The sequence below is a fragment of the Hylobates moloch genome, unplaced genomic scaffold, assembly GCF_009828535.3.
Source record: "Hylobates moloch isolate HMO894 unplaced genomic scaffold, HMol_V3 SCAFFOLD_1, whole genome shotgun sequence".
In the NCBI taxonomy this organism is placed as follows: Eukaryota; Metazoa; Chordata; class Mammalia; order Primates; family Hylobatidae; genus Hylobates; species Hylobates moloch.
In genome coordinates, this window is record NW_026652276.1 from 18,509,337 (window position 1) to 18,519,924 (window position 10,588).

At 42.0% G+C, this 10,588-nt stretch overlaps 1 pseudogene; it reads right to left on the minus strand.

Annotated features, from left to right (window-relative positions):
* Positions 1-6,569: 6,569 nt before the first annotated feature.
* Positions 6,570-9,140, minus strand: LOC131383064 (uncharacterized; annotated as a pseudogene).
* Between the last annotated feature and the right edge of the window lie 1,448 nt (positions 9,141-10,588).

Consider the following 10,588-nt stretch of genomic DNA (forward strand, 5'->3'; position numbering starts at 1 on the left):
CCTACTGGGTGAGAACCATTCAAGCTGATCCACTGCTCTGGGTTAATTGTATGATGAGCAACTAATGGCTAAGCATGTCATTCTCTTGGGACATATCTACATGGTGCATTAGTCTTTTGGAAGCTCACAGTCTTAACCTTAAAAAACAACAAAAAAAAGCCTAATTAGAGAAGCACCAGATAGGCACGATGGGGAGGGTGAAACTACAGTAGCTAAAGACAAAACTCTTTAACAGGAAAAATCCCTCACCTGAATAAAGTGGGCAGCTGCTTACTCCAGTGTCTCATGGAGCTTGCTTGGAAATTGGACAAGAGAGTTTTGCCTTTAAGTTAATCCCAGAATTTGTATATTTGTTCCTATATCGACTCACTGACTTTGACTTAAACCTAGGCCTCTGCATATAAAAATATTCTTATCTGGAACATAAATTGCTCTCAGCAGAAATTATAGCAAGCTCAGCTGATTGTCTATGGGTATGAATAATAGCCTTTATTCTTTTCCAAAGTAGGTAAATATTTTCTTTAAACTCTCTCAGATGTGGTTAAAAGTGTTCAGGAGCCAGCCGGACATGGTGGCTCACACCTGTAATCTCAGCACTTTGGGAGGCCAAAGCGGGCTGATCGCTTGAGGCCAGAATTTCGAGACCAGCCTGCCCAACATAGTGAAATCCTGTCTCTACTAAAAATACAAAAAAAAATTAGCCAAGCATGGTGGCGCATGCCTGTAATACCAGCTACTTATTGGGAGGCTGAGGCAGGAGAATCACTTGAACCTGGGAGGTGGAGGTTGCAGTGAGACGAGATCACACCACTGCTCTCCAGCCTGGGAGATAGAATGAGACCCTGTCTCAATAAATGAATAAATAAATAAAATGAAATAGAATAGAATAAAAGTGTTCAGAAGCAGCTTTTAATGTTCTCCTTAGATATAGCCATTGGGATTCATTTATATGAATGCATAGCAGAAACCAAGCAGTTGGAGACCAGGTGCGTGCTAATCCCTTGCCTATTACACATATCTACTGAATGAAAATTTATAATAAAATACGGATAGTTTAATTTTCCTACTTTTAGCATATTTGCAAATGTAGAAAATCAAACTTATTTTTGGCAAATGCACCCAAGGGTCACATTGAATAATAACATCTAATATAGACTTTCAAATTAGTGTAGGTTGTTTTTTTTTAAATGATTTCCTCAATTAGCAGATTAAGAAAATAAAACCATTACAGAGTTAAACTGATATGTGATTTCCCCCTTTCACACTGCTGACATCTTGCATCCACAAAACAAAAACAATCTTCCCTTAGATGTACCAGTGAATTTGGAAAATATTTTTTATACTCACAGGAGGGTCACTTATAGCAAGACTAATTGATAAAGCATAACTTAGATGTTAACTCATTAGGGAACATTTGCAGCACATCCGCTGCCAAGGGGATGCCTTTAGGATGTTGAATCAGAGAAACTATTGAACTCTCCAATTTAACCAGGAGGCATAATAGCTCTGGGACAACTCCTGCTTTGCAAACAAGATGGTTACAAAGAATGTATTGAATTTTGTGAAATCTGTAAGAAATATGCATTCAAGTAAGCAATGTTTGGCAAAAACTCTCAGTCTTGGCCAGACAATTATATGTGTCAGAGATGGTTGAAAACCCAAGTTTATACAAGGTAAATGCTGGTGTCCAAAACAAGACTCTTCCCTCTCAGTGCTGATGAAAAACCTTTTGTATGGTAAATATTTTTTCCTATGCCTATTAGAAGCCCACAAATATTTATGATCAATTCCTTTGGTTTTTTAAAACAAAATAAGAATATTTATTTCAGAGCCCTAGAACCTTATATGGGTTGATATAAAAACATTTGATCAGGCAGGTCTTGGAACATGCTTTCAGTAACCAAGACATCCAATTTAGTTCTTCAATGCCAATAGTTCTAAGATAGAACTGTAGAAAAGTCAAATCACAATTTGTAATTTCTCACCCAACTTTGTATGTTTCTAAGTCTAAAGAGTAAAAATTCAACGTAAGGAGGAACTGTTCCAGATGATATTAGCCCTGTCCTGGGTGATCCTTCAAACCTGGAAATGCCAGGTAGATTCTGGAATAAACCAAATGGCACACTGAGGTGGGCAAATTTAGCTGCCCAGTTCAGCACCATCAGCCAGAACAAGACAAGGCTCCTCTGGTTTGATCTGGGCTAGAACCTCAGGAGTTGCATCAGCAGTTAAACATCCATGTAAGTAAGGTAGAGTTTCAGCAATTTTGAATTCTCAGTGTCAGCTCATACTGTGGGCACTGTGTATGGCAGATACCGTCTGGTTCGTATTAGTTTGAAATCTCCAGGATTTAAACATATACAGGGCTATCGAATTCAGGAAAATCAGATTTATTCTCAATGGCAAAGTTGTCCAATGGTCTTCCACAAACACCTATGAATATCTGTGAGCATGTGTCTCAAGCCTGTGTTTCATTCAGACTTGTTTTTCCCCATTTGTAACCTCTGGGTCCCAAGCAGCTCACCCCTATGAGCTGCATTGGGGTTCCCTTGTCGGACTGGCTTCTGGCTAGGTGTGACTCCAATAGGAGAGAGATCTTAAAGCAGACGAAAGGGGGATTGAGTATCCCCACCCCATTTCAGCACTGTGGTTCCCTCCTCCACAGCTCTCATACCTTCTGGGCTCTGGGGATACTCTTTGCTCCTCTTGGCCCTCAGGCCTAGGGATGGTAATGGCCTCCCTCTGTTTCCAGCCTCTGAGCACTTAATCATTCTTTTTTTTAGTCGTTTAGTCTTACCCTCATGTCTTAAGTAATAACCTGACTGTATTCTCTTCCGTTGAATTATCTGAATAGAATGTTTTTTCCTGCTAGGAAAAATGCAAATCTCAGTAGATTATTTCATTTTATGCAGAGGTCATGAAATCAAATGCCTATGTGGGCTAAACAGAAACCACAACTACATGACACAGCCAAAGATGACATAATAGAAAATGGTGGGGTTTATGAAAACGGGAAGGTATATACTTTCTTTCTTTTTTTTTTTTTTTAAACCAAGTCTCGCTCTGTGGCCCAGGCTGGAATGCAATGGCGCGATCTTGGCTCACTGCAACCTCCGCCTCCTGGGTTCAAGCGATTCTCCTGCCTCAGGCTTCTGAGTTGCTGGGATTACAGGCGCCCACCACTGCACCTGGCTAATTTTTGTATTTTTAGTAGAGACAGGGTTTCACCATGTTGGCCAGGCTGGTCTTGAACTCCTGACCTCAGGTGATCCACCCACCTCGGCCTCCAAAAGTGCTGGGATTACAGGCATGAGCCACCACGCCCAGCCGGGTACACGCCTTCTAAATCCATTCCTATTCAACTTTTTTTTCTACAAGAGTATAAACCTGAAGGTAGGCTGGGCGCAATGGCTCACACCTGTAATCCCAGCACTTTGGGAGGCCGAGGTGGGTGGATCACGAGGTCAGGAATTCAAGACCAGCCTGGCCAAGATGGTGAAACTCTGTTTCTACTAAAAATACAAAAATTAGCTGGGCATGGTGGTGGGCACCTGTAATCCCAGCTACTCAGGAGGCTGAGACAGAGAATTGCTTGAACCCGGGAGGCAGAGGTTGCAGTGAGCTGAGATTGCACCACTGCACTATAGTCTGGGCGACAGAGTGAGACTCCACCTCAAAAAAAGAAAAAAAAGAACAAAACTGAAGGTAGCCAACTAGAGATCACTGAATCGGGACATGAAAAGCCACATAAGGGATTTGGTCTCATATCATCATAGAGTTTCTGAAGACCAAGATTATTTAGAACATGGAGTGGTTTAGGATTAGTTCACCAATAAAACCAAATCCTAGCTTAGTTAATATTGGTACTTTCCATGCTGTAATTCTTGGTATATAAAACATGAACTAATTTTAGGCTGGAGAAGGAACACTAGAAAGAAAGAAAATATGTGTCGAAGGACTGACATTATCAGTCTTTTGTAATGTGACTACCAAAACTGTTTCAAATCACTCTCATACACACTTATCTCATAAGCATAAGGATTATTTCAGATTCCTAAGAAAAGGAGACCTTTGATGATCTACTGTAGTTAATCACCAAACGAAAAATAATACACTAATTTTCTAGTAGTAGCTTGTATTAAAGAGACACAAAGTGATGGAGCATGGCTCTTTAATACAAGCTACTATTGGATAATTTATTCTTAATTAAAATATTAATTAATATTATGAAAATACAAGGTATTTTCAGGTTAATTCCTGAAGTCTAGGCAGATGGCTGCACTGAACTGGTTAGATAGCAGCATCAGGCTCCAACATCCATGGAATCTACTGATGCGGTTTGCTGCAGGTCAGTTGGATTTAGGCCAGATACATAGCTGACATCCATTAGAAGAGCTCCTACAAGAGGCTTTGTGGGGCCAAGGCAAGCACTGTACCCATCCATCAATATTTCCCTTTCTAGTGCATCATGTCCATCCTCACACAAAGATTATTGCAATATCTTCCATCTTAAAAACATCGTCCATGACCTGAAATTTTCCTTTAATTACTGGACCGACTCTCTGCTCCCTTTCATAACAAAAATTTCTGAAAAGAATATCTGTATGATGGCAGCACTTCTAGACTTCTCTTTGAACCAACTCTAATCAAAGATTTATCCCCACTGCTATCAGGCTTGGCCAGACAATTGTAAGTGTCAGAGATAGCTGAAAACCCGAGTTTATATAAGGGAAATGTGGGTGTCCAAAAAAAGACTCTCTTCCTTCTCAGTGCTAATAAGAAACATTTTGTTTCTGGTAAATAATTTTTCTATGCCTATTACAATCTCATAAATATTTATGATCAATTCCTTTGGTTATTTAAACACAATAACAATGTTTATATCAGAGATCTAGAACTTTATATGGGTTGATATAAAAACATTTGGTTAGACAGGTCTTGGAACATAATTTCAGTAATCAACACATTCAATTTACTTCCTCAGTCTCAATAGTTCTAAGATAGAATTGTATGAAAAGTCATATTACATTTGTAATTTCTCACCCAACTTTGTATGTGTTGTCACTGAAATCACTCCTGTCAAGTTTACTAATGACACCCACGCCACCAAATCCAATGATCAGTTTTCTAGTTTTTACTTTATTCCACCTAGAAGCAGCCATTGAGCCACTGATACAGTTCATCTGTATCTCCTATCTTTACTTAGTTTCTGGGTTTCTTTCTACTTCACTGTGTGCACTCCGAGTCTCCTTTGCTAGATCTTACTTATATTCTCAATTTCCACCTGTTGGGGTACCTTAGAAACCTCTTCTCTGTCTTTAGTCATTCTCTGCATAATTTTATCCAGTTGCATGACTTTAAATATTATCAAGATTATCCCAATCATCTATTTTCAACTCCAAACCCTCTCTGTAACTAACTCATATCCCTCTCCACTTGAACATCTACTAAACATCTTAAAATTAACGTGACAAAAGCAGAGTTCCTGATTGTCCACCCCCAAAAATCCCATTCCATCTCAGCATTCCCCACCTCAGTAGTTGGCATATTCATTCACCCACTGGTTCAAGCCCCAGATCTTAAAGACATCATTCTCTCTCTCATACTCCACAAAAATTTTATTTTGTTCATTGTTATATCATCAGTATCTACAATATAGCCTGACAAGTTTTAGTAGCATCATAATGACTGCTCTCTAGTTTCTGAATATATTATTTCTACCATGTATCCACAGGTAATTCTACTCTCTTTGATTCTGATATGCTTTGGCTGTGTCCCCACCCAAATCTCACCCTGATTTGTAGTTCCCATAATCTCCAAGTGTGGGGGGAGGGACCTGGTGGGAGGTAATGGAATCATGGGGGCAGTTATCCTCATGCTGTTTTGGTGATAGTGAGTGAGTTCTCTGATCTGATGGTTTTACAATGGGTTTTCCCCCTTTACTCAGCACTTCTCCTTGCTGCCACCATGTGGAGAAGGATGTATTTGCCTCCCCTTTCACCATGATTGTAAGTTTCCTGAGGCCTCCCCAGCCACGCGGAATTGTGAGCCAATTAAACCTGTTTCCTTTATAAATTACCCATTCTCAGGCAGTTCTTTATAGCAGCATGAGAATGGACTAATACAGAGCCTTAGTCAGATTATCTGTAAAATGAGAGTAGTACCTGTCTGTATTGGTAGCATATCTCTTGGTTACAAGTAATAGGTAAAAAATCAACAAGTTTAAGGGAAAAAAAAGATGCATTTACTGGAAGGATACAGTATCTCATGAACCAATATCAGTTTAAGGCTAAAAATAGGAACTTGAAGCCATCAGAAGACAAGTCTTCATATTTGTGTCTCAACTGTGCTTCTCTACACTGATCTGCTGCAATCTTTTCCCTCTGCAGAACCGCTTCTCTGCTTCTCTTTTACTCAAGGAACTAGTCAAGAATGCCATCTTTATACCAAAATATAAATTAGTAGGATGCAAAATTTAATTGCCATCCATTCAAGTTGTGATCCATTTTTCATTCGTTCAATCATTTGAGTCAAAGGAACAGCTTCATGCAATAAAAATGTAACCATGGTCACACTTCTTTAGCCATAAAATGAGTTTCTTGGTTAGAGGCAATGCTGTGTGGAATACCATGACAGTGGATAAGGCATTCCATGAGTCCATAGAAGGTAATCTTGGCAGAAGCATTGCATGTAGGATAGGTAAACCCATAGCCAGAGTAAGTGTCTATTCCGATGAGGACAAACCACTTCACTTTCCATGATAGAAGAGGTCCAATATAATCAACCTGCTACCAAATAGCTGTCTGATCACCCCCAGGAATGGTGCCGTATCTAAGGTTCAGCGTTGGTCTCTGTTGCTTGCAAATTGGGCACTCAGCAGTGGCTGTAGGCAGGACAGCCTTTGCTAGTGGAAGTTCATGTTACTAAGCCTATGTGTAACCTTCATCCCTGCCACCACGGCCACTTTGTTCATGGGCCCATTGGGTGATGACAGGGTTGGCTGGGAAAGAGCTGAATGGTGTCCACAGAATGAGTCATCTTATCTACATGATTATTAAAATCCTCCTCTGCTGAGGTAACCCTTTGGTGAGCATTCACATGAGATACAAATATCTTCACAGTTTTTGACCACTCAAAGAGTTCCATCCACACACCTCTTCTTCAAATTTCTTTGTCACCAGTTTTCCAATCACGCTTCTTCCAAGTCCCTGACCATCCAGCCAAACCATTGGCTACAGCCCATGAATCGGTATATAATCACACATCTGGGCATTTCTCTTTCCATGCAAAGTGCACAACCAGGTGCATTGCTCAAAGTTCTGCCTACTGGGAAGATTTCCCTTCACCAATGTCCTTCAGAGATGTCCTAGAAAGGTGCTGTAGTGCTTCAGCTGTCCACTTTCGGGTGGTGCCTGCATGTCGTGCAGAACCATCTGACAACCAGGCCTCTGTCTTCTCTTCCTCTGTTGACTGATCATCGGGAACTCCCCATGAGGCCATTGATGCAGACTGGAGGATAGAAGGCACGGTGGCAGCAGTGGGGACCATGGGCATTTGAGCCACTTACTCATGTAAATTACTTGTGCCTTCAGGACCTGCTCAAGCCTGATCACATATATACCACTTTCATTTGATGATGGAATGCTGCTATGCATGCCCCACTTTATGGGTATATGGGTCCAAAACCACCCAGTTCATGATGGGCAGTTCAGGTTGCATGGTGACTTGATGACCCATAGTCAAAAGTTCAGTTTCTACCAAAGCCCAGTAACAGGCCAGGAGCTGTCTCTCAAAAGGAGAGTAGTTATCTGCAAACGATGGCAAGGCCTTGATCCAAAACCCTAGAGGCCTCTGCTGTGATTCACCTATGGGGGCCATCCAATGGCTCCAAACAGAATTCCTGTCTGCCACTGACACTTCAAGCACCATTGAATCTGCTGGGTCATATGGCCCAAGTGGCAGAGCAGCTTGCACAGCAGCCTGGACCTCTTGCAGATCCTTCTCCTATTCTGAACCCCACTCAAAACTGGCAGCCTTTCTAGTCACTCGATAAATGGGCCGGAGTAACACACCCAAATGAGAACTGTTGCCTCCAAAATCCAAGTAGGCTCACTAGGTGTTGTGCATCTTTCTTGATTGTAGAAGGGGCCACATGCAGCAACTTATCCTTCATCTTAGAAGGAATATCTCAACAGGCCCCATACAACTGGACCCCTGGAAAGTTTACTGAGGTTGAAGTTCCCTGAATTTTAGTTGGGTTTGTTTGCCATCCCCTGGCATGCAAATGTATCACCAATAAGTCCAGTGTGTTTGCTAGTTCTTGCTCACTGGATCTGGTCAGCATAATGTCATCAATGTAATGGACTAGTGTGGTATCTTGTGGAAGAGAAAAGCAATCAAGATCTCTCCAAACAAGATTATGACACAAAGCCAGAGTTGATGTACCTCTGAGATAAACAGTGAAGGTATATTGCTGGCCTTGCTAGCTGAAGGCAAATTGCTTCTGGTGGGCCTTATGGACAGGAATGAAGAAAAAAGCATTTGCCAAATCAATGGCTGCATACCAGGTACCAGGAGTTGTGTTAATTTGCTCAAGCAATAAAACCACACCTGGTACAGCAGCTGCAATTGGAGTCACCACTTGGATAAGCTTACGATAATCCACTGTCATTCTCTAAGATATGTCTGTCTTCTGCACAGGCCAAATAGGAGAGTTGAAAGCGGATGTGGTGGGAATCACCACCCCTGCGTTTTACAAGTCCTTGATGGTGGCACTAATATCTGCAACCCCTCCAGGGATGCAATATTGTTTTTGATTTACTATTTTTCTAGGTAGAGGCAGCCCTAATTGCCTTCATTTATCCTTTCCCACTATGAAAGCCCTCACCCTACCAGTCAGGGAGCCAATGTGTGAGTTCTGCCAGCTGCTAAGTGTGTCTATGCCAATTATGCATTCTGGCACCGGGGAAATGACTATTTCCCTGTGGGATTGATGAGTCCTGTGGGATTCACTGGACTCAGTGTAAGTCGGGCCTGAACTAAAACTCCATTACCTGACCTCCATAAGCCCCTCCTTTAACTGGAGGACCACAGTGATGTTTTGGGTCCCCTAGAATCAATGTCAGCTCAGAGCCAGTGTCCAGTAGTCCCTGAAAAGTCTGATCATTTCCCTTTCCCAATGCACAGTTACCCCGGTAAAAGGATAGAGGTCTTGGGAAAGGATGAGAGAAAGATTAACAGCCTAAATTGTTGGTACAGTAGTGGAGCCCTTCCTTAAGGGGACCTAGCATCCCCTTCATTCAAGGGATTCTGTGTCTGTAAACTGGCTCAAGTCTGAAAGTTGATTGAGGGGCCATGATTCTCTGTTTTTAATAACTCAGATTTGTCTTTTGGTCACTCAGCCTGGAAGTTTTCTGCTTATACAAATTAAGTAAGAATCCATTAGGTATCCTATCAATTTCACTTCTAGGAACACTGCGATTAATTAGCCAATGCCAGAGCTTTACATGAGTCAGACTATTCTGAGTGCTGGTTTCCCTCTGCTCTCCCTTACAGTAACTACGCCCACCTTGCTTTTGACGGTTGAATGATGCCACTTGGCTCCTGCCACCTCAGGATCTAATTATTCCCATTGCATTTACATTTTCTACTTGAGTGACTGTGGTTCCCCCTGTAAGAGCTGGCATACAGAGGAGAGCAATCACAGAGCTCTTCAAGGATGCAGGTGATCCCCTCACAAATCTATTTCACAAGGTATTGGAAGGGTGTGTCTTCTGGACCCTCCCAGCTAGGATGAGTAGGTCTAAAGTGACTAATCCTACTAATCTAGCATTCCAATCTCCCTAAGCCTTTGGATCCCTTCCTCTACATTAAAACTAAGGGAGATCAGGCATTTCCAGCTCATTCACAGTGGACCATCTTTTGATCCATATTTCAGCTAAACCAGTATATAGACTATTAGAGCCTTTTTAAACTCCCTGAGCTACAACATTGAATGCAGAATCCCTGCTTAGTGGGCCCATATCAATAAATTCAGCCTGATCCAACTTTATGTTCCTTCCAACCATTATCCAACACCCTTAATATCCATTCCCATACCTGTTCTCCAGATTTCTGCTGATATAAATTAGAAAACTTAAGCAGTTCTTTTGGGATGTAATGCACCTTGTCATGGGTCACACGGAACCTCACCTCTAGGGGCCTGCCGGGACTTGATTCTAGTTATAGGTCTAGAAGCAAATGGGGGTGTTGGGGGTGGGTCCTGAGAAGAATCAGCGTTGTCTTGCTTGGCAACTGTCTCAGAGGAGGCCATCACTGTTGCCTCAGGCAGTGTGTGGTTAGTCTCCTCAGACAACAGTGGAAAAGCTGATGGCAGCCTGGGTGGGGGAGGGGATGTTGCCACCACTGGGGGTGGGAGGCTGTTTCCCCTGGCAAAAAAGTCTCATCAGACTTAACAAGCTCAGTGCCCCCAGCTTCATCAGGGTTGTCCCACACATCCCCATTCCAAGTTGCAGGATCCCATTCTTTTCCAGTTAATGCCCTCACTTTAACAGTAGACACCTAGTGAGATTGAGTGTGCACCTTTCAT